The 25,519-nt window shown below is 43.9% G+C and overlaps 1 protein-coding gene across 3 annotated transcripts in view; it reads right to left on the reverse strand.

The window, feature by feature from the left end:
• The window catches only part of LOC116980693 (limbic system associated membrane protein), a 1,768,528-nt gene that overhangs the window by 57,585 nt on the left and 1,685,424 nt on the right, over positions 1 to 25,519 (reverse strand). The window lies entirely within an intron of this gene.

Raw genomic sequence — 25,519 nt, forward strand, 5'->3', positions numbered from 1 at the left:
GAAGACACAAAGTGATCGAGCAACTCAGCAGGTCTGGAGATCATGAACAGGTGACATTTCAGGCCAGGATTCTTTTCGTTTAGTTTAGACATACTGCGTGGAAACAGGCCCATCGGCCCATTGCTGGTCAATACTGACCGGCAATCACCCATATACTAGCTCTATCCTGCATACTAGGAACAATTTGCAGAAGCTAATTAACCTACAAACCTGTACATCTTTGGAGTGTGGGAGGAAACCGGAGCACCCGGAGAAAATCCACACGATCACAGCGAGAACGTACAAACTCCGTACATATAGCACCCATAGTCAGGATCAAACCCAGGTGTCGGCCGCTGTAAGGCAGCAACTCTACTGCTGGTAGACAAAAGTGCTGGAGAAACTCAGCGGGTGCAGCAGCATCTATGGAGCGAAGGAAATAGGCAACGTTTCGGCCCAAAACCCTCTCTACTGCTGCGTTATTATGCCGTATCTTACTGTATGATTGCAGCAAACTGCCTGAGCAGAACACCCTTGGTCACCATTCTTGACAATCCATCTACCTTGCTGGGAGTAAGCCGTGTGTAAGACTGTAAGGATCGTGGGAGCTTAGGGTAGCAGAGGCAGTATTAACTTCAAAGCAAGAGGCCGTCTCCTTCTCCTTCTGGTTCCAATGTGGTGGAATGTGTGCAAACCTCAGCTGAAAGGTTCCGCAGAGACCTCTGCGAGTCTGTGGAAGATCTGCCAGATAAACTGCTTTAGAACCTAGAACATAGAACAGTACAGCACAGGAACGGGCCTCACAGCCCACAATATTTGTGCCGAACATGATGCCAAGTTAAACTGATCCCATCTGCCTGTACAAGAACCGTATCCCTCTATTCCTTGCACCTCCACGTGACTATCTAAAAGCCTCTGAAAAGCCACTATCGCATCAGCCCTCACCACCACTTCTGGCAATGTGTTCCAGGCCCCTTATGTAAAATAGTTCCCCTGCACATCTCCATTAACATTTCCCCCTCTCACCTTGTAGCTATGCCCTCTAATGCTGGCCATTTCCACCCTCTCATAATTTTATATATATCTAGCATGTTTCCCCTCAACCTCTGACATTCCAAAGGCAACAATCCAAGTGTATCCACCCTCTCCTTAAATGAAGAATAAACCTATGGCTTTTTTCATTGCGACCACCAATTATATGTAAGGAATTTCCCAGTTGAGTCGTGAAATAGGCACCCTCTGTTGAAATGAGAGCCAAGCTCATTTCACGCTGCAGCCAAGACCAGAGTAGAAATAAGTCAACTGTGGTCTGAATATACACGGACAGCTTGGACACAGGCTGTTGCACTGTTAAATTATAACAGTAAACGGGGTGCAATGGTGCTGAACATCTTGCATCGATGGGTTATGTCTTTTATACTGAGGCAATTTGTCAATTTAAGATCGTTGTGGAATAATCCTCTGGGGGGTAACTAATGGTTAAAGCGAGTATGAAGCTCAGATTGTAAACAACGCGCAAGTCAGTTTTTATACTGATAAAAACAACGTAGTGGTGAAGCAGTGGAGCTGCTGCCTCACAACATCAGAGAGCCGAGTTCGATCCTGACCTCGAATGCTGTCTGTGTGCAGTTTGCACCTTCTCCGGGTGCTCTGGTTTCCTCCCACATTCCAAAGACATGCAGATTTGTAGGTTAATTTGCTTCTTTAAATTGTCCCTAGTGGAAAGAATGCAAAAGTGTGATAACATGGAACTAGTGCAGAGGTGATCAATGGTCAGCGTGGAATCAGTCAGCCGCATGTTTGTTTCAACACTGTACCTCTAAACTAAATGTGAAATGCCTTAAACAGCTAGGAGTCTGTGGTAGTGTGAAGTTGGCATGTTCTCCCTGCGACCACACGGGTTTTCTCCCGGTGCTCCGGTTTCCTCCCACATCCCAAAGATGTGCAGGTTTGTTGATTTATTGGCCTCTATCAATTACCCTGAGTGCATAAGATATGAAAGTTGGCTAAAATGGAACGTTTGCTGATGATTTATGGTCAGTGTGGACTCGGTGGGCCAAAGGGCTTGTTTCCATGCTGTATCTTTAAACTAAACATGAAAAGCCGTAGATAGCCGAGGGGTACGTGCACAAATAGGACAAAAGTGGCAAGATATCCAAAACAATGCAGAAATTAGTTTCCTTCTTCTCTTCCCATGAAAAATGGGAGAGAAGTTTTGTAGTTTATGTTAACGTCTTATAAATATACCAGCTGAAATCAGTGGCTATTTCGTAGCATTTCTTACAAATAGGGAAACTAATATGACAGCTTCATGAAAATAGCATATTTTAGAAAAAGTACATTTCACTTGGTGCTCCTTGAATATGTCTTATTCACGTACCAATGTTCCTTCAAACTGAACTGTGCTAAACTCTAATTAAAGTAGTCATGTAAGGTATTAGTCATGTTCACAAGATCAAGGTTGCAAGTGTACAATGGTTTGCGCTCCAACAATACACTGAGATGATTGCAGAGAAAAAAGGTGTCAGTGTCAGCGGGACCAAGATGGTGATTAACCGTAGAAAAAAGCCCGGAGGCAGAGGCGACGGTAGAATAACTCTACATCATGATGGGCCTGGAACTCGTTGAGGTGTAGGTGTACAGGTACAAAGCCAAGGCCACTGTTGAGGACTAACTGTTCTGCATCCGAAAGAGGGAGGTCGGGGGGGGGATGGTGAAAACACAACAGGAATGAGGGCTGTGGTCTGAGAGGCAGAGGGGCGACAATCATGGGGGGTGAAGAAGGGTCTTGACCCAAAACCTCACTTATCTATGTTCTCTGGAGATGCTGCCTGACCCACTGAGTTATTCCAGCACTTTCTGCCTTTTTTTTTTGTCACAGTCAGTCCTGGCTGCAAATGATTTACCATTTCTATTATATGAATATCTAATTGTAGAGGGGATATTTTGTAACAGAATGAAGAGAACAACAATATAATAACCTGCTGGATTTACTTGCCCTTTAACTGAATAAAGTTTAAATTAACATTAGTAAATATATCTCTGACACCATTGTTGCTTTGCCAGCAATCTGCTGCTACTTTCAATGAAAAACAGATTAAAGATTAAAGGCCAACATAGGTTTTGTTAATCATCCATAATATATGACCCCAGAGTCATACAGCTACAATATACACCACAGAAACAGGCTCTTCTGCCAACTCATCCAAGTTGCCAAACTAAGCTAGTCCCACATTCCCCCAAGCCTCGCTATCCCGGGAGCCTTTTGCCGACACACAGTATACACTAGGTGGTGGCTGAAAGATGCTTTGAGATTTTCTGGGGTACGATCAGGGCTGGGGATACGAGGGAAGGAGCCAGGTATTGACCATTGACTTCAGACTGTACAGTGGTGTGATACTGAGTGGAGGTAAATTAGAGGTAGAGAGGGGGGCAATCTGAAAGAGAGGTTGTGGTCTTGCAGAGGGTGGCTCTCAGTGGTCAGAGCATACTTCACCCTGGCAGAGAGGAGGCAATTGGTGAACGGGCAGAAGCTGGCGTGGGAAATACTACGTGGATGGCAAAGGACGATTTAAAGCAGCTCAGCGAGATGGAGTGGACGAAGTGGGAGGAACCTAGGAGGGAAGAGAGAGGGGTGGGAAGGGGAGGGAGCTCAGAGGGAGGGTGGGTGGAGGGGAGAGGTAGTGAAGAGTGGGGTGAGAAGGGGAGGGAGCTGAGAGATAGGGTGGGTGAAGAGTGAAGGTGGTGAAGGGGTGTGCCATGGGAAAGAGAGAGTGGGTGATGAGGGAAGGTGTTGAGGGGCAGTGGGATTGTGAAAGGAAGTAGGCTGAGAAGGAGTGTGGGCGATGGGGAGAGGTAGTGAAGAGGATCGTTAGATAGGGAGGGAGCTAACAGGGAGGATGGGTGAAGAGTCGGGACGGTGAATGGGAGTGGGTGAAGAGAGAAGATTGTGAAAGAGAATAGTGTGTGTCTGTCCATGTGTGATCAGCATTTTTTTTTTTAAATATGTATTTTTATTAGAAGCAGTGTACAGTAGTATAAACCACGGCATATGACAAAATACATTTCATGTACAACTTCTATTTTAAATTTAACACGAAAGATAGACCAAGAGAGAAAGAGCGAGAGAAAGAAAGAGTGAAGGAAATAGTGATATGTAAACCCCTAGACTACCAGGTGTGTAGTCCAGGGGTGAACAAGTGATAGCCTGTAGAAAACTAAAGACAAAAACCCATAAAATAATTTTTAAAAAAGGAAGAAAAAGAAAGAGAAAATCGAGAAAAAGAAAAAAAGGGGCCGTTATGTGTGGATATACCTTCTTCATATCTCACCACACCCATCACCCAGTTTGTGAATCGGTTTATTTCCAGAGTTGTGTTACACCATACTATACTTGTAATGAATCGATAAAAGGAGACCATGTCAGCATTGAAGAAATTCTCCAGTTGCTCTCAAAGTTGCTCTCTTCATAAAAAGCCTTGGTTTAGGTCTTTCTAAACTAGACCAATGTCCAGAATTCAAATAATACTAAATGTCCATTGACCTACATTTCCTGCCCTCTAATAGTTGTATAATAATGACTAATATGATTCTACCTGGAACCATTTGCTCTGTGTGATAACAAAAAAAAAAAAGCTTTGTTGGATAAATCCTAAACGGACACTTCAAGTCAAGAATAATAAATCACTCAGAAATTCAATTTCAACAACTTCAAAACCTATCAATAATAGCACATCTTGATCCACCACAAAACAATTGAGTCATTCATTCTTGCAAAAGTATTATTTGTCAACTATTGGAATTCTTTGAATTGATAGACATCAAAAGTTAATGAGTTTAATTATTTCCTGCTGTGAAAGCCATGGGTTACAGCCACAACTTCATAAGTTATAGGAACAGAATTAGGCCATTCAGCCCATCAGGTCTACTCTGCCATTCAATCATACCTAATTTTTTTTTCTCTCTCAACCCCATCCTCTGGCCTCCTCACCAAAGCCCCTGACACCCGTACTAATCAAGAGTCTATCAATCTCCACCTTAAAAATATCCATTGACTTGGCCTCCACAGACCTCTGTGGCAATGAATTCCACAGATTCACTACTCTCTGACTAAAGAAATTCCATCTCCTTTCTAAAGGTACATCCTTTTATTCTGATCTACGGGCTCTGATCCTAAACTCTTCCATTAGTGGAAACATCCTCTCCACATCCACTCAATCCAGGCCTTTCACTATTCGATTACTCTCAATGAGGTTCCCCCTCATCCTAAACTCCAGCGAGTACAGGTCTATTGCCATCAAACGCTCTTCATATAGGATCATTTTCGTACACCTCCTCCAGATCCTCTCCAATGCCAACATATCCTTCCTCAGATATGGGGCCCTCGCAAACTGGTGTGAACAAATGTATACTAAAGTTCCCTGCAAATCAATTCCAGGAATGCGTGAATCTGAAACTTAAAATAGTATTGGGTATTAAACAAATATCAATTTTTCATTTCCACCGAAAGCTTTCAATGCCGACATGCCAAAAACATTTGTAACAAGATTACAAATTAAGCAATGACCTGTATTTAATTTGAACTGTGTACTGGGACAATGTTTTTCAAGGAGAAAGTACTACTTTAACTTGGGTTTATGATCTGAGACCTTTAATACATATTTTATGCTCTATGATTTGGGGAATAAAACTGGTACAATGCTTGTTAGATCCTAGTGCCAATCAGAAAAGATCTATAAAGATAAAGTCTGAAGTAGTATCCCGATCCGAAACATCACCCATCCTTTTCCTTCAGGGATGCTGCCCGGCCCATTCAGTTACTCCAACACCTTGTGTCTATCTCAAGATTGATAACATTATGGAAAGACACAAAAGACTGGAGCAACTCAGCAGTCAGGCAGTATCTCTGGAGAACATGGATACCGTAGCTGATGTTTCGGGTCGGGACTCCTCTTCAGACTGTAACATTATGGGTCCATTTCTCTTACTGATGCTTGCTGTTAGCAAAACTCTTTACAAAAAATAGCCCCTTGTTTTGCCAATCAGTTTAGGAAAACATTACAGAAATTTCACTGTTGGGCAGGGAATTTGCATCGTGAGTAACAGATGGTGTGATTTAATTTAGAGTAATAAAGAGTTGAAGATATTGCTGCCAGATGTTAATGGCGTTTTATGACTAATAGTGGAGCATTATTAATTTACTTTTTAGGAATGTGCACATTAGTAAAAAATAACTTAAATAATTAGCTTAGTTATTTCTGAATTCACAGAAAATGTTTCAGAAAGTACAACTGGCAGGAATCATGGAACATGTTCCTGTAATGTTTTAGTTTTAGTTTAGAGATACAGCGCAGAAACAGATCCTTCAGCCCACCGAGTCCGTACCGACCAGCGATCTCCACACATTAACACTATCCTACGCACACCACGGACAATTTACACTTATACCAAGCCAATTAACCTACAAACCTGTACATCTTTGGAGTGTGGGAGGAAACCAAAGATCTCGGAGAAAACCCACGCGGTTACAGGGAGAATACAAACTCCGTACAGACAGCACCCGTAGTCGAGATCGAACTCGGGAATAGATTGGGTAAACGCACAGTTTTCTGACCAGAGCAGGGGAATCGAGAACCAGAGCACATCGGTTTAAGATGAGGGAGGAAAGATTTAATGGAAACCTTGGGGGTACATTTTTTAGACAAAGGGTGGCAGGTATATGGAACAAGCTGCCGGAGGAGGTAGTTGAGGCAGGTACTATCGCAACGTTTAAAAAACATTAAACATTTTTTTTAAATTGTCCACAGTAACATCTGTAAAATTGTCCTCAGTAAAGAGGAAGAGGACTGACTTTGGTGCCTTCCCTCACAGTGGAAAATTCTGCTGTATGGGAATGATTTATGTTGGAGTCTATCGAGTGTTGTGTCCTTTTTAAAATTTGTATGGCTGTATGGTGACCACACGTTTCACTGTACCAACATGTGACAAATAAATGTATCTTGTATCTTGTATCTTGTATCCTTTCCAGGGCTAGGGCTGAAGGGTGTAAGTTATAAAGGGAGGCTGTAGAGACTTTGGCTTTTTCCTAGGACCAAAGGAGGCTGAGGGTGACACTATAGCAGTACGTAAAATCTTGAGGGGTGTAGATAACGATAATAGCTATTGTATCTTCCCCAAGGTAAGAGAGTCAAAAACGAGAGGACATAGGTTTAAGACTTTAGACTTTAGAGATACAGCGCGGAACAGGCCCTTCAACCCACCGAATCCGCGCCACTATGCTGCCCTAAGTTGAGAAAGGAAAGATTTACAAGGAACCCGATTGCCAACTTTTTCACACAGAGTGGAGCCATCTGAAGGGGTAGAGGCTGGTACAATTGTGATGTTTAATAGAGATTTGAACAGCTACATGAATAGGAAAGGTTTGGCGGGATATGGGGCAGGTGCAGGCAAATGGGACTATCTTGGTTAGGAACCTTGTTTGCTATGGATGAATTAGATGGAAGGGCATGTTTCTGTGTTTTATAACTCCATGACTATGGCAATTTGAATATTTTCATTGATTGTGAACTATTTCATTATAAACAAGTAATTTCAGTGACATTACCCACCATGCCGAGAATGATCCACCTTTAGAATGGTTGGGGAATGACGGTGACAGTGTGGAAACAGGCCCTTCGGCCCACTGAGTCCATGCCACCAACAATCACCCATACACGGTTTCTATGTTATCCCAGTTCCGCATCCTACACACTAGCGGCAATTTACAGAAGCTAATTAACCTACAAACTTGCACGTCTTTGGAATGTGGGAGGAAATTGGAGCACCCGGAGAAAACCCACGCGGTCTCAGGGAGAACATCCAAACTCTGAACAGACAGCACCGCAGTCAGGATCGAACCCAGGTCTCTGGTGCTGTAAGACAGCAACTACCGTTGCGCTACTGGGCCACCCTTAAAGTTTTGAAGCATGCTAATTCAACAAGGATTCCGCAAAATTTTAGCATAATAAGCAGCAAAGATAAAGTCAATTTTAAAGCACATTGTTGTTTGTCAGTTTAAAAATCTGACAATTATTTATGAATTACACTTTGGTTGCAATGTTCAAGTAACACCTGCAGTGCAATCACCAAAACTGGTTAGTTATAAACAAAATTGGCCAGTTATTCAAGTCTGCAGCACATAATTCAAATTTACATAAAAGACACAAAACAATTTCAAAAAAAATATTGTGGTGACCTCAAGGCAGCTTTACTGACAGCAAAAAGTTTTGTTTCAGAAAATGATTTCTCATTTCATCAGACAGTCGCTATTTTATGTAAGTGGAAATAAATGGCAAGCGGACAGCAATCCAATCAGTAAAAATTGTTCAGGTGAGACAATTTCAAGCAGCAATCCTTGTCATGTATTCACCAGAGAACTGACTGTCAGAGGACAAGTGCATCTGCTGTAAAGATGCTGGATCAGAAGGTAACCATTAGTTGGGTGACTGCTGCAAGATGAAGCAAAATAATCAAAAATTCCTTTTGTTGCTGGCAGGGCATGTTTAAATACTGGTGATGGCTCCGAGCTGGACAATTGAAAAGCAACAGCTCCTACAATGGACAGCCTCATAATAATGAGTTTTGGCTGCGTCAATCTAATCATCAATACAAATGTACACAAAAAACAAGAGCAGGAGTAGGAGTAAGCCAATTAATCCATTAGCCTGATGTAGACTTTAGAGATACAATGTAGAAGCAGGCCCTTTGGTCCACCGAGTCCATGCCAACCAGCCGTTCACTAGTACTGTCCTACACACATGGGAGAATTTACAAATTCCGTACAGACAGCGGCCATAGTCAGGATAGAACCTGGGTCTCTGGCGCTGTCAGGCAGCAACTCTACCGCTGTGCCACTGCGCAGCTCTACCATTCAATACCATCCAATAAGTTCACACTGATTCAATCTTGGCCTCAGCACCACTTTCCTCCTCCTTCCTCACATATCGTCAATATGTAGCTCAAAATCCTTGTCACTCCTTGAATACCTTCAATGCCTTGGCCTCCACTGCTTTCTGGGGTAAAAATTCACGACCCTCAGAGAGGACAAATTCTACCTGTACCTTCTTCCTGATGATGAGACCTTGGTCTGGTGGTGTGGGTCTTTGATGACATACCTCCTGTAGATCCCTTCAATGGTGGAGGCATTAATACCAGTGATGGACCGGGCAATGTCTACCACTTTCTGCAGCCTTTTTTGGTCCTGGGTATTCGAATTACCAAGTCAGGATGCACCCAGTCAGTATGTTTTCAACTGTACATTTGTGGAAGTTTGATGGAGTATTTGGCTTCATACCAACTCTCCCCAATCCTGTAAGGAACTAGAGGTGTTTCTTTGTGATTGCATCAATGTGCTGGGCTGAGGGCAGATCTTCAGAGATATGCGCACCCAGGAACCTGAAGCTGTTGTCTCTCTCTCCACTGCCATCCAATTGATGAAGATATTCATGAATCCCCAATTAACAAATGGCCTAATTCTGCTCTTATAATTTATGAACATAAAGTAATCCATAATTTGGGATTGAATTTGCCAAATCCAACGTAATTTTGGCAATAAATATTAGAACCACAGTTTCACATTCACGTCTGGCCATCAAACAATAGGCCGCAGCAGATCGATTGTCACAGTTAACATTGCAGCCAAACTTGTTTTGAGGGCTTTAGATTCAAAACCATATTCCAAGAGACCTGCCAAAGCTGAGTGCTGTTACACAAAAGGTCCAATAGGAAAGATTCATAAAGTAGTGACCACCTGCACTAACTGTTTGAAATCTGTGCAAAAATCAACTCATGAACTATCTGCTTTACATTAGCAATGGAAAATATTTTTATTTTTAAAGCAGAGAGATAGATTCTTGATTAGTACAGGCATCAGGGGTTATGGAGAGAAGGCAGAAGAATGAGATTGAGAGGGAGAGATAGATCAGCCATGATTGAATGGCAGAATAGACTTGATGGGCCAAATAGCTTAATTTTGGTCTTATGACTTACGACCCAATAGCTGAAGACGTGCTCATTTTAAGTAATAGGAATAACATAATTTGATATAGAAAAAATAATAATACGGTACAGGAACAGGTCTTCCTGCCCACAATGTATTTGCCGAACATGATGCCAAGATAAACTAATCGCACCTCCCTGCACATGATCCATGCCCCTCCATTCCCTCAATATTCATGTTCCTATATAAAACCCCCTTAAACTTCACTATTTTATCTGCACCCACCACCACCCCTGGCAGTGCATTCCAGGCACCCACTTATGCATGAAACTTGTCCTGCACATCTATTAATATATAAAACTCTCGCCCAAAATTCCGAAACGGAACTCCGTCCGGCTGTCACATTTCTTCCATTGATTCCCTGCAACTCCGAAACTGGACGCAGAATCGCCGACATCTTTTCCATTTCGGTAGAGATTTCACTTTTCTTTCTAAGTATCCGCTCCTCATTACATTCCGTCGTGTTTAAGTACACGTTTTTAATCAAATCCTAACCCCCCCCCCCCCCCAATATTTCAAAACTAAACTGGCTTCACACCCACAGAACCTTCACCAGCACCAGCCCCTGCTGAGCGTTCCATCGTGTGATGTCACAATGCCCAATCTTCACATATGTCCAATCGGAATGGATTCATTTACATATGCCTATGCAGGAGCCCAAGCCAATGGTGAACGTTCCATCGTGTGATGTCACAATGCCCAATGTTCAAAGACATCGTTGCCATAGAGAGGGAGTACAGAGAAGGTTCACCAGGCTGATTCCTGTTATGTCAGAACTTTCATATGAAGAAAGACTGGATAGACTCGCCTTGTAATCGCTAGATTTTAGAAGATTGAGGGGGTATCTTATAGAGACGTTTAAAATTCTTAAGGGGTTGGACAGGCTAGATGCAGGAAGATTGTTCCGGATGTTGGGGAAGACCAGAACAAGGGGTCAAAGTTTAAGGATAAGGGGGAACGCTGAATCGCCGACATCTTTTCCATTTTGGTAGAGATTTCTCTTTTCTTTCTAAGTATCCGTTCCTCATTACATTTCGACGTGTTTAAGTGTACGTTTTTAATCAAATCCTAACCCCCCCCCCCCCCCCAATATTTCAAACCTAAACTGGCTTCACACCCACAGAACCTTCACCAGCCCCAGCCCCTGCTGAGCGTTCCATCGTGTGATGTCACAATGCCCAATCTTCACATATGTCCAATCGGAATGGATTCATTTACATATGCCTATGCAGGAGCCCCAGCCAATGGTGAACGTTCCATCGTGTGATGTCACAATGCCCAGTGCTCATAGACATCGTTGCCATAGTGACAGTACAGAGAGTCAGATGTGGGCCGAGGAGCCTTCAAGACAACATGAGATGTTCCCATATTGTGTGAAAATATTTACGTCATTCACCCCTGAACCTCGATAAGAACACCACCTGCACATCTTAATTAAATTAGAGAAAAACGGAAAAGAGGTCGGGCATTTACACTTTTAAGGCTCTGTGTGTGTCGAAGCTTCGTGTGTGTGATGCCGCACCGCTAACCCCCCCACCACCCCCCCCACGCGTTGCCGAGACGGACCCGACTTCGACGACTTCAAGATACGATATTTTAAGACGGCAGGGACCCGACTTCGACGACCAAATCTCCCCTGGGGGCTACAGGTAGGGAACGGTCTTTATGCACTTTTCCAACTCTGTGTGTGGGGGTGGTTAGTGTGTGTGAGGCGCCCGCCCCCCACCCCCCCCCCCAGTGGGGGCTACGGGTAGGGAACGGCTGCGTTGGGGGATCAGACCCAACGGGTTTGCCATTGGTCGTCGTGTTTAAGTGCACGTTTTTAATCAAATCCTAACCCACCCCCCCCCCCCCCAATATTTCACAACTAAACTGGCTTCTCACCCATAGAAGCAGCACCAGCCCCAGCCCCTGGTGAACGTTCCATCGTGTGATGTCACAATGCCCAATGTTCAAATACATCGTTGCCATAGAGGGAGTACAGAGAAGGTTCACCAGACTGATTCCTGGGATGTCAGGACTTTCATATGACGAAAGACTGGATAGACTCGGCTTGTACATGCTAGAATTTAAAAGATTGAGGGGGTATCTTATAGAAACTTACAAAATTCTTAAGGGGTTGGACAGGCTAGATGCAGGAAGATTGTTCCAGATGTTGGGGAAGTCCAGAACAAGGGGTCACAGTTTAAGGATAAGGGGTAAATCTTTTAGGACCGAGATGAGAAAAACATTTTTAACACAGAGAGTGGTGAATCTCTGGAATTCACTGGCACAGAAGGTAGTTGAGGCCTGTTCATTGGCTGTATTTAAGAGGGAGTTAGATGTGGTCCTTGTGGCTAAAGGGATCAGGGGGTATGGAGAGAAGGCAGGTACAGGATACTGAGTTGGATGATCAGCCACGATCATATTGAATGGTGGTGCAGGCTCGAAGGGCCGAATGGCCTACTCCTGCACTTAATTTCAATGGTTCTATGTTTCCCTCTCCGAAACCCCTCTCCCACCCATCCCTCTCTCCCCCACCCCCCTTCCCTCTCTACGCCACCCCCTTCCTCCTACCCCTCTGTCCCTCTTCCATCACTCCCCCTACCCCCCTCCCCCTCCCACACCACTCTTTCCCCTCTCTCCCCCACCCCTCTCCCCCTCCCTCCCTCCTTCCCTACCTCCCCATCCTCCCCCTCCACCACATCTAACTCCCCATCCCCCTCTCTCACCCCCTACCCCGCTCTCCTTTCCCTCCCAAATCTGTCCCATTTCCTCCACCTCCTCTCCCCTCCCTCCCCTCTTCACATCCCCCCCCCTCCCCCCACCTGTGTGTTTGGGGGTTGGTTAATATGAGTTTGATGCCGCAGCCCCCCCTCCCCCCCCTGCAAAACGCCGTTGGGGAAACAGACCCAACGGGTCTGCACTTGGTCTAGTCTCCTTTAAAAGTTGCCCCTTTAACCTTAAAGCTATGTCCTCTGGTCTTTGACATTTCCACCTTGGGAAAAAGAATTTTGACTTTCTTCAATATATACACCTCATAAATTGATATACTTCCATTACGTCTCCTCTCAACCTCCAGCTATCCAGATTAAAAAGATTATCCAACCACTCATAGCGAATACCTGCTAAACCAGGCTCTCCAAATCCTCCACATCCTTTCTGCAATGAAACAACCAGAATTGTACACAATACTCCAAATGTGGCCTATCCAAAGTCATACAGAGCTGCATCATAACTTTCCCTGACCAATTAAGGCAAACAAACCATACACTCTATCTACTTGTACTGCCACTTTCATGGAGCTACAGACCTCAAGATCACTTTCACATCAAAATAGTGGACAAAAGTGCTGGACTTTGTGAAAGAAAAGGGAATCAACTTCCAAACTTAACTGCACATGTGTGTTCTCCAGAAGTTGTCAAATGTCTTCCTCTGTACCTGTGATCGCCTCTATTGTTTGTACTCCAAAGTTTGGCCCATTATTACTTCATGATCATAGTTATAAAGAATGTTCTATCACCCCTGCCTAGCATCTGCAAAGAGAGTTATCAACTTATGGGCGCAAATTAATTGATTGCTGAGACTGGGTGGTAAATAGTTTATTTATTGCACTCAATGATTGTTCATCCCAGTTTGGCAAAAGAATAAATCAGGGAAGGTAGTGCATCCGTGGATAACAAGGGAAATAAGGGATAGTATCAAAACAAAAGATGAAGCATACAAATTAGCCAGAAAAAGCAGCCTACCAGGGGACTGGGAGAAATTCAGTCCAGCAGAGGAGGACAGAGGGCTTAATTAGGAAAGGGAAAATAGATTATGAAAGGAAACTGGCAGGGAACATAAAAACTGACTGCAAATGTTTTTATAAATATGTGAAGAGGAAAAGATTAGTTAAAACAAATGTAGGTCCCTTGCAGTCAGAAACAGGCAAATTGATCATGGGGAACACGGACATGGCAGACCAATTGAATAACTACTTTGGTTCTGTCTTCACTAAGGAAGACATAAATAATCTGCCGGAATTAGCAGGGGACCAGGGGTTAAATGAGATGGAGGAACTGAGTGAAATCCAGTTAGCCGGGAAGTGGTGTTAGGTAAATTGAATGGATTAAAGGCTGATAAATCCCCAGGGCCAGATAAGTTGCATCCCAGAGTACTGAAGGAAGTAGCCGCAGAAATAGTGGATGCATTAGTGATAATTTTTCAAAACTCTTTAGATTCTGGAGTAGTTCCTGAGGATTGGAGGGTAGCTAATGTAACCCCAAGGGAGGGAGAGAGAAAACGGGGAATTACAGACCAGTTAGTCTAATATCAGTAATGGGGAAAATGCTGGAGTCAGTTATTAAAGATGGGATAGCAGCACATTTGGAAAGTGGTGAATTAATTGGACAAAGTCAGCATGGATTTATGAAAGGTAAATCATGTCTGACGAATCTTATAGAATTTTTCGAGGATGTAACTAGTAGAGTGGATAAGGGAGAACCAGTGGACGTGTTATATCTGGACTTTCAGAAGGCTTTCGACAAGGTCCCACATAAGAAATTAGTATCCAAACTTAAAGCACACGATATTGGGGGTTCAATATTGATGTGGATAGAGAACTGGCTGTCAGACAGGAAGCAAAGAGTAGGAGTAAACGGTCCTTTTCAGAATGGCAGTCAGTGACTAGTGAAGGCTCAGTGCTGGGACCCCAAATATTTACAATATATATCAATGATCTGGATGAGGGAATTGAATGCAACATCTCCAAGTTTGCGGATGATACAAAGCTGGGGGGCAGTGTTAGCTGTGAGGAGGATGCTAGGAGGCTGCAAAGTGATTTGGATAGGTTGGGTGAGTGGGCAAATGTATGGCAGATGCAGTATAATGTGGATAAATGTGAGGTTATCCACTTCGGTGGCAAAAACAGGAAAGTAGACTATTATCCGAATTGTGGCCGATTAGGAAAAGGGGAGATGCAACGGGACCTGGGTGTTATGGTACACCAGTCATTGAAAGTAGGCATGCAGGTGCAGCAGGTAGTGAAGAAAGCGAATGGCATGTTGGCATTCATAGCAAAAGGATTTGAGTATAGGAGCAGGGAGGTTCTACTGCAGTTGTACATGGTCTTGGTGAGACCACACCTGGAGTATTGTGTACAGTTTTGGTCACCAAATCTGAGGAAAGACATTCTTGCCATAGAGGGAGTACAGAGAAGGTTCACCAGACTGATTCCTGGGATGGCAGGACTTTCATATGAAGAAAGACTGGATAGACTCGGCTTGTACACGCTAGAATTTAGAAGATTGAGGGGGGATCTTATAGAAACTTACAACATTCTTAAGGGGTTGGACAGGCTAGATGCAGGAAGATTATTCCCGGTGTTGGGGAAGTCCAGAACAAGGGGTCACAGTTTAAGGATAAGAGGGAAGTCTTTTAGGACCGAGATGAGAAAATCATTTTTTATACAGAGAGTGGTGAATCTGTGGAATTCTCTGCCACAGAAGGTAGTTGAGGCCAGTTCATTGGCTGGATTTAAGAGGGAGTTAGATGTGACCCTTGTGGCTAAAGGGATCAGGGGGTATGGAGAGAAGGCAGGTATGGGATATGGCGGTGCAGGCTCGAAGGGCCGAATGGCCTACTCCTGCACCTATTTTCTATGTTTCTATGTTTCTATGAGAAAATAACATTAAACCCCAGCTCATTAACACTATGTAGCTCTGCTATTTTTTAAATCTCTGAACACTTGACTGTTAAAAAAACATTTAAAAATCAGAGCAGAGTTGTGGAATCGAGAACCAGAGGTCATAGGTTTAAGGTGAGGGGGAAAATTTTAATAGGAACATGAGGGGTACCTTTTTTGCATGGTAGGTGTATGAATGAGTTGCCAGAGTAGGTAGTTGAGGCAGGTACTATCACAATTTTAAAATAACATGTAGACAGGTTTAGAGAGATATGGGCCAAATAGGTGGGACTAGTGTAGATGGGATATGTTGTGTCTGTTTCCACACTGCATGACTTCATGACTTTATATCTCTCCCCCCATGTCCTCAAAAATGGTAATGAACTCCCAAATATGATGGGCTGTTTCCATGATCAATATGAAAAATAATTTCAGTGGATATTAAAAAGGTCCATTTTTAATCTTCATTCCTTGCCTCAATGAAACTGCCACAAAAAATAACGTGGAAAATCAGATTACAATGGGTGCTGGATAAGAAAATATGTACCACTATCTGCACTCAGAACGCGTGAACCATATCAAGATAGTTGACATTTGCAGTGGACTATTCTTCCTAAGACTCCACTTGGTCAGTTTGCTCCCGAGCACAACGAGGAATAAGGGAATAAGGAATGATATTAGATTGCATTCCCATTATTTGGTAATGAAGATTTCCAATGATAATTGGAGTGGCCTAAACTGGACCTGATTTCACTGCTTCTACATTGCATGACTGTTCTTTGGGACAGGCAGAGAAAAGAAATAGTCAAAGCATTTAGCTTTGGATCTAACGATAGCATCTACAGCATTGAGGCTTAATAAGTTCTAAAGAACTTTAGAAGTTTGGGGCAGCAGGGTGCTGCAGCAGTAGGGTTGCTACCTTACCATGCCAGCAACCCAAGTTCGATCCTGACTACAGTTGCTGTCTGTACAAAGTTTGTATGTTCTCCCCGTGACTGCATGGGCTTTCTCCGGGAGCTCCGGTTTCCTCCCACACATAGAAACATAGAAAATAGGTGCAGGAGTAGGCCATTCGGCCCTTCGAGCCTACACCGCCATTCAATATGATCATGGCTGATCATCCAAATCAGTATCCTGTACCTGCCTTCTCTCCATACCCCCTGATCCCTTTAGCCACAAGGGCAACATCTAACTCCCTCTTAAATTAGCCAATGAACTGGCCTCAACTACCTTCTGTGGCAGAGAATTCCACAGATTCACCACTCTCTGTGTGAAAAATGTTTTTCTCATCTCGGTCCTAAAAGATTTTCCCCTTATCCTTAAACTGTGACCCCTTGTTCTGGACTTCCCCAACATCGGGAACAATCTTCCTGCATCTAGCCTGTCCAACCCCTTAAGAATTTTGTAAGTTTCTATAAGATCCCCCCTCAATCTTCTAAATTCTAGCGAGTACAAGCCGAGCCAGTCTTTCTTCATATGAAAGTCCTGACATCCCAGGAATCATTCTGGTGAACCTTCTCTGTACTCCCTCTATGGCAAGAATGTATTTTCTTGCAGGTTTGTAGGTTAATTGACTTTGGGAAAAATTATAAATTGTCCCTAGTGTGTAGGATAGTGCTTGTATACGGAGATCGCTGATTGATGTGGACTCGGTGGACCAAAGGGCCTGTTTCTGTGCTGTATCTCTAAACAAACTAAACTTCTAACGTTTCAAAACCTTCAAAGTTTTATGTTCCATAATACAACCTGGGTATGCGGGCAAATCCACCATTTATTGTCCATTCCGAATGAGTCTTGCTGCTTTTCAGAGAATATTTGACAGTCAACCCCATGACTGTGGCTAGACTCACTGAAAGAACAGATGTCGAAAGTCAATATAACCAAGGACAAATACCTAAAAGATATCAGGGTCTTTATGACAATCCAATAGTTTCATGACCATCATTACTTTTCATTCCATATTTCTTGAACTAATTAATTTAAACTGCCCAGCAGCTGTATTCAGATTTTAAATACCGTCTTCAGCTTATTTAATCCTTCCTTCATGTAAGAGGTTCTCACCTTAACAGAGAAGTTCAACATATTTGTCCATGTCTGTATTAACTTCATAATGAAGACTGGAAGTGAATGGTCCTGATTGAACTTATGATTTCCATATGTCCTAAACGGCAGTGACAACTAATTCAGTTACATATCTGATCAAATTCCTCACCATTTTCCTTTTGTTTACTATTACCTCTACATTGTCGTCAGCTTGTACGATCATTTCCTTTTCCCACCAGCAGAACTATGATCATTTTTCTTACATTAAACACCAGCTTCAACTCTCTCAAGTCTAAAGGGAACCAACGTGACACAACTGGCATCTCCATCCCTGCCAAGTCAATGATTTCTTTATTATCATGTGTACCAAGGTACAGTGAAAAACTGCATTCAGGTCAGCAAGACTATCATTTTACATAAGCACAGCCATCCAGTAGGTACAGAATGTACAGAAAGGCCAACTGACTCTAAATGCAAGAGGTGCCATTTTGGCACCATTTTACAGTCCCAGCTGCAGTGGCCACAATGGCCCGTTGCAGCCATCGCCTCTGTTCCAGTCATCTCGCAAACTGTTGTCCCTCTCCTTGCACGGCTCTCTTCAGTACTTGTTCCTCAGGGGGGCGCCTCCTATAGCTGACCATGAGGGCGCAGAAGGTAAGAACCCCAGCTTCTTCCTACCTGCCATTTTGTTCAGCATTTGTCACCATCTCCCTCCATCCAGGCCAATAATGTTTATTGCGCTACCTGGTGTTCCAGGATCATCTCAGAAAATAAAGAAAACATCAACCTTATCCTTAGCTTTCCAAACTATCCCTGCCATCACTGGTTGAAAGATGAGGACCTCATGATCTTCAAAGATTGAGACCATCTGCTCCAGTTTCTCAGCCTTTGAATTGCAGTGTCACTGACTTGCTAAAATACCATCTCCAGGCAATTTATCCCATATCTCCTCCCCTGTCTCCAACAATTTCATATAATTCATAGAACTCATTGACTTTCCTCCCCTACACTCAGCCCTGACCCACCTGGACAGCAATAACACCTACATCAGGTTGCTGTTCATTGATTTCAGCTCCGCCTTTAACACTGTCATCCCCGCTAGCTTGATCACCAAACTCAGCGGACTTGGCATCTCCACCTCCCTCTGCAACTGGACACTGGATTTCCTTACCAACAGACCACAGTCTGTTAGGTTCAACAACCTCACCTCCTCCACTATAACACTGAACACTGGCGTGCCACAGGGCTGTGTGCTCAGCCCTCTCCTCTACTTCCTCTTCACCCATGACTGCATCCCTAAGTATGGCTCCAACGCCATCATTAAATTTGCCGACGCCACCACGGTGGTAGGGCTGATCAGTGACAACGACGAGTCAGCCTACAGGGAGGAGGTCCAGCACCTGGCAGCCTGGTGTGCCAACAATAACCTCATCCTCAACTCCAAGAAGACGAAGGAAATTATTGTTGACTTCAGGAAGAACAGAGGGGGCAGACATACCCCCATCCATATAAACGGGACTGAGGTGGAGCGCGTCTCCAACTACAAATTCCTCGGGGTACACATCTCGGAGGATCTGTCCTGGTCCCTCAATACCACCAAACTGATCAAAAAGGCGCAGCAGCGCCTTTACTTCCTGAGGAGGCTCAAGAAAGCTCACCTGTCCCCCCAGATCCTGACCAACTTTTACCGCTGTACCATCGAAAGCATCCTGACCACCTGCTTCACGGTATGGTACAGCAGTTGCACCGCAGCGGACAGGAAGGCACTACAACGGGTGGTGAAAACCGCTCAGCACATCATCCGTGCCCCGCTCCCTGCCATGGATGCCCTCCAACAAAAACGGTGTCTGAGACGGGCCAGGAAGATCATCAAGGACCCCTTTCACCCTAACCATGGACTGTTTGCCCTCCTCCCATCAGGGAGGCAGTACAGGAGCCTCAGGTCTTGAACAAGCAGGATGAGGAACAGCTTTTTCAACAGCACACTTACATTGCTGAACTCGGAGTCCCGTCGCTAGATATCTTTGATCTCTCCATCCACATTATTAACCAGTACTCTTCTTACTCTAATGTATGCTTGATCTGTACTTTTTTTATTCCTATCTTGCAGTATGACTATGACCAGACGCTAAACTGCATTTCGTTGTACCTATACTTGTATCTGTGCAATGACAATAAAGTTGAATTGAATTGAATTTCAATCTTGGTCTTCTTCCTGCAAACATTACCATTCTGCAAGATTGCATGAAGCAGTGAACACTGACCAGTCACTCACTGGTACTGACTCCCCCATTATCAAAGGGATCTACAGGAGTCACTGCCTCTATAAGACAGTCAACATCATCAGAGACCCACGCCACCCTGGCCACACTCTCATTTCACCCCTGTCATCGGGAAGAAAGTATAGGATCCTGAAATCTATTATGTCCAGGTTCAGAAACAGCTTCTTCCCGAAAGCCATCAGGCTATTAAACACTGCAACCTCCAAATAGGCTCCAAACTATATAGAATTTGGGACCTTTTTTCTGCTTTGCACTGTAATTATTTGTTTATTTGCCTGTTTGTGTGTGTGTGTGTGTGTGTGTGTATATATATACTAGACTAAATGGGACCCGTTGGGTCCCATGTTCACAGGGAAGGGCTGGTCCCCCAACGCAATATTCCACCTCTCCACCAATTCCAATATTGGTGGCCAGTGTGGGGGGGGAGGGGCTTTCTGGAGCACTAGTATGGGTGTTGTGGGCTGAAGGGACTGGTTTCCAGAGGGCTAGTATGGACATTGTGGGCCAAATGGATTCTTGGGGTGGCAGCTCAGTCACTCAAGCCTGATGTGTTAGCAGCTCACTCACGGCTGGTGGGCTGGTAGTTGACTCACGGCTATTCCTTGAAATTCCATTTTAAGCAGGATGCAAGGCCACCAAATTCAGGTGCAGTTTCCTACCACTTCAAGCAGGTTGCAAGGCCACCAAATTCAGGTGCAGTTTCCTACCACTTCAAGCAGGGTGCAAGGCCACCGATTTCAAGTGCAGTTTCCTACCACTTCAAGCAGGGTGCAAGGCCACCGAATTCAAGTGCAATTTCCCACCACTTCAAGCAGGGTGCAAGGCCACCGAATTCAAGTGCAGTTTCATACCACTTCAAGCAGGGTGCAAGGCCACCAAATTCAAATGCAGTTTCATGCCACTTCAAGCAGGGTGCAAGGCCACCAAATTCAAATGCAGTTTCATGCCACTTCAAGCAGGGTGCAAGGCCACCAAATGCAAGTGCAGTTTCATGCCATTTCAAGCAGGGTGCAAGGCCACCAAATGCAAGTGCAGTTTCATGCCATTTCAAGCAGGGTGCAAGGCCACTAAATTCAAGTGCAATTTCATACCACTTCAAGCAGGGTGCAAGGCCACCAAATTCAAATGCATTCATACCATTTCATGCAGGGTGCAAGGCCACCACATTCAAATGCAGTTTCGTACCATTTCAAGCAGGGTGAAACCACCATAAAACCACTCAAACAACCATAAAACAGCACATAAACACCACACCACAGACATTCAGTGCGTTGATTCACAGCTCAGACAGTCGTGACCTCTCCCTCTCCCATCTTGCAGAGACTGAGCCACACCCACACTTCCAGGTTTGATAATCCCTACCCCCTTCCACCGGAAGGGGCGTGGTCACGAGAGAGATTCTCAACATTTTTTAAACACTAATAACACTTTCATTTTTCATTGATGGGAAGAATCCTCTGCACCTGATGAGCGGAGGGGGACTGAATAAGATGGCCAAAAATCACAGCCGTAAATGGTAGCGTTTTATCTAAAATCAATATACAGTGCAAACAGGAAGTTTTCAAGTTCAGACATTTAATCATTTGCCATTTCAAACCAACCACCACCACCAACAACCATTTGCTGTGCTTTGTTTCAAACCAACCACATTTTCATTTTCAAACAACATTAAGGGCACTCAAGGTCAGTAAAACCACACTCACAGTTTAGTAGACATGTGTTCTGTGTTATTCACAGCTCAGATTTAGAGATGTGACACTCTTGCTCCCCCATCTTGCAGAGACTGACTGAGGCACTCAACATTTCCGGGTTTTATAGTCCCTCTGGAAGAGGCGTGGCCTTCAGGAGAGAGAATCTCAACATTTAAAAAAACTAATAACTCTTTAATTTTTCATCGATGGGAAAAATCCTCCTATTTTGTGCAGCGGAGGGGGAGTAAAATCACAGCCGTAAGTGGCAGCGTTTTTTCTAAAATCAATATACAGAACAACAGGAAGTGGTCAAGATCAGACTTTTAGTAATATAGATATATACATACATTCACTCACACACACACAAATAGACAATATACAGAATTTATGTTGTTTTCATTATGGGGTACACACAGTACAAGAATTTAAATGTTCTGTTTAGGGGCACATGACAATAAAACATTCTTGACTCTTGAATCTTGATCAGATATCAGCTGACCAAATAACCAAGTCGCTAGCAACACACAAATTGAGTGAATTAATTCAAAATAGTTTTCCATCCTGCTACTTAAGAGAATACGCTCTGCAGCTTCAGTTTGTATTGGTATATACAGTATGAATATAAAATTTGAATATTGCAATGGTATAAATGAATATAAAATTTATATCAACCCAACATAATGCAATCACTGTCATTTCTGGGATTGTAATAAAACAAATACCGTGGGTGACATGGTGGCGCAGTAGTAGAGTTGCTGCCTTACAGTGTTTGCAGCGCCGGAGACCTGTATTCGATCCCGACTATGGGTGCTGCCTGTACGGAGTTTGTACTTTCTCCCTGTGACCACGTGGGTTTTCTCCGAGATCTTTGGTTTCCTCCCACTCTCCGAAGAGGTGCAGGTTTGTAGTTTAATTGGCTTGGTATAAGTGTAAGAAGGGCCTGTTTCTGCGTTGTATCCCTAAACTAAACTAAACTAAACTAAATTAAACAAACAGAAGGCAACATCAGTAACATGATTCCAGTTCATCCAGAAAAATATACTTGCAATTCAGTCTGAAAATGCAAGGATAAATGTTCTGTTGTGAGCGGTGCATATCTGTCACAAACTGCATTAAAATATGATCATTTCTCCACAACCTTCCAAGCAAATTCATTTGCATCCAGAGACAAATAGGTTCTGCATGGACTAGCATAATTGGGCAGTGTTTTAAAAACACATTTAAATTGGTGTAAAACATATTCCTTGACAAAGTAGTGACATGATGCAGTTTCATTAGTGCAGCTGGAAATGGATTTACAGAAACGTGTTTTAATTCACCAAATTCAAATCACTACCTGTGAGCATCACAATTTTAAATTACATTAATATGAAATACAAACCTAATTTCTAATGGGTATCTCAGTTACGGAAAACATTTTTTCAGATCTTACAACGTACCATATAGTGTTTCAGTATCCAAAGACACAAGTTAACGCTGGAGCCACTTGAAAAACTTTCAAACCACTATCATCACCAGAAACCCTTCAAGGTAATTAATTCCCTGAGGAACATGGATGATTTTACAAACAGGACACATTTTTAGTAAAACCAGTGCAAAAGCCTTCAGAGAGTGGATTGTACTAATTGTAATTGCAAATTGCAATGGCAAAATTCGCTTAAAAGTTCAGTGGCCTTTTGGAATGGGTTCAGCAGGTCTCGATGAATTGTGCTGTTAAAAACGCAAGTGAATCAAATGAAAGCAGCACTTTCCTGCCTGTGTGATGCCTTGATGACTGCTATAACTGAATGACACGATGACTTTGACAAGGCAAAGTGGTCTTTGAGCAGTGGCTGCACACAGACCTCAATGATGTCTCTCTGGCAGCTTATGCTTCTAAAGGCCGTTCCCACTGTTTTTAAAATGTCGCTGATGATTCCAAAGCATTCTGAAACAGTCGCAAAACTTGTAAGTGCTTTCTTTCAATAATTTTAAAAAGTATCAGGTAACAATTTAAATGTGTTTTTAAATAAAATTCGATAGAATAATTTAAACATTAAGATCAATTTAAACCAAACAATTGCCACCGAGAATGAAGAGGGACCTTGTAGGGGACTACCGAGATTGAAGAGGGACCCGGTGAGGGGCCACCTGTGGGAACAAACATCGGCGGGCCTGGTTCAGTGCTGCCAGAAGATCAGACTGTACTGAGAACTTTTGCAACACTGTCGGCGCCAGAAACGTGGCGACTCTTTGCGTACTGCCGAGGTGAAGTCTGGTGTATGATTTTATCAGATTGTAAGCAAAATCAACAAATTTCACTGTACCTATGTACATGTGACAATAAAGTATCATTGAATCAATAAATTATTGAACAAAGTTAAAGATCAAACTAAATACAATCATTTACCATTTTGTTGAAGTATAAGTGAATGGGGCTATGCAGGATGCCAGATGGTGTTAAGCTAAAAATCCAGATACAAAGGCTGTCTTGCCCTTTATCTTAGTGTCTTATCAACTGCCCTTAGGCAATGGTTGAATGGTTCTTTATTTGTCACATGTGCAACTACACAGTGAAATTATTTTTGCATATTTACACGTGTGGGTAGTTTTAACAACATTTCCAAAGTCCGGTCCACCCGCGCACTCGGTTTACTGGAGCAGTTCCCAATCCAGGTAAGCCCCAGGCTCCTGCCAAGCCTTCCTCCCTCACCTTCGACCAGATCGGCCCGTAAACTGACGTCCCTCTCCTCACCAGGCCATTTTTGTGCCACAGGGCCACCTGCTGCAGCCAACCTTGAAGGTGCTGGAGGCATTACCCCGGTTCACCCTTTTACCGGCCCCTCCACCTCGCATTTGTCTCTTCAGCGGCTCTCTCCTGGTTAGGGTTGCCAACTGTCCCGTATTAGCCGGGATATCCCGTATATTGGGCTAAATTAGTTTGTCCCATATGGGACCGCCCTTGTCCCATATTTGACTGCTACTAATCGGGTCGAGGGGACTGTCGATTCGGAGCGCCACGTCCGTCCCCGCCTCACCCATCCCGACGTAAATGCACCCCTTGGAGTGCAGCAGCAGCGCCTCAGCCATGGACCCATCGGTCGGCAGCCCGGCCAGCTGTCCGACCTTCGGACCTTCGCTTACCGCCGACACTACCACCCCTCCTTCTCATGGCCGATCATTGGTTCATGAGTTGGTTGGGGTACCGGACTTTCTGTGCAACGTCACGTGGGCCAAAGCTCCTCAGCTAGCCTGCCGGCTGGGCTTTGTGAGCAGTCCAGCATCTGAGCCAACCCATCATTCACCCAGCCACGGCCGAGTCAGTCAACGAATTGCCGTCGGGAATTTGTCCCATATTTTGACCTTGTGTCCCTTATTTGCGAGTGAGAAAGTTGGCAACCCAACTCCCGGTTCCGCTGTTCCGAGCCTTTCGGGAACACCGAGCCTTTGGGTGCTCGGATCAGTTCCTCCATTTCGCAGAAGGCTGAGACTTTGGGTTGGCTCCTCTGGCAGGTTCCCAGTTCCATGGCACCCCAGGGAATGCCTGTCGTGTTTATCTCAGTGTATTCATTGGTATTGACGTAAATGGGGCTGGATTTTAAGTGCAATGCACCACAGCAGATTAGAACTGCCAACTTGGCACAATCAATATGCTTTTCTATCCTACTATGAGCAAGAATGTCATTGGAGTGAATTATCTAGAGGAATTCATAATTCATACTACCCAGCATTTACTTAGCCTTCTTTAAAACACGATAAACTTATGTAATGATGTTGCCGAACCAAATGTACAATGAGGGTTAGCCTCCCATCAGATGCCTCCTTCACAACTGGGCTCTCAGTACCACACATGTTGCACGCAGGA

The sequence above is a fragment of the Amblyraja radiata genome, chromosome 14 (genome assembly GCF_010909765.2).
Source record: "Amblyraja radiata isolate CabotCenter1 chromosome 14, sAmbRad1.1.pri, whole genome shotgun sequence".
Classification (NCBI taxonomy): domain Eukaryota; kingdom Metazoa; phylum Chordata; class Chondrichthyes; order Rajiformes; family Rajidae; genus Amblyraja; species Amblyraja radiata.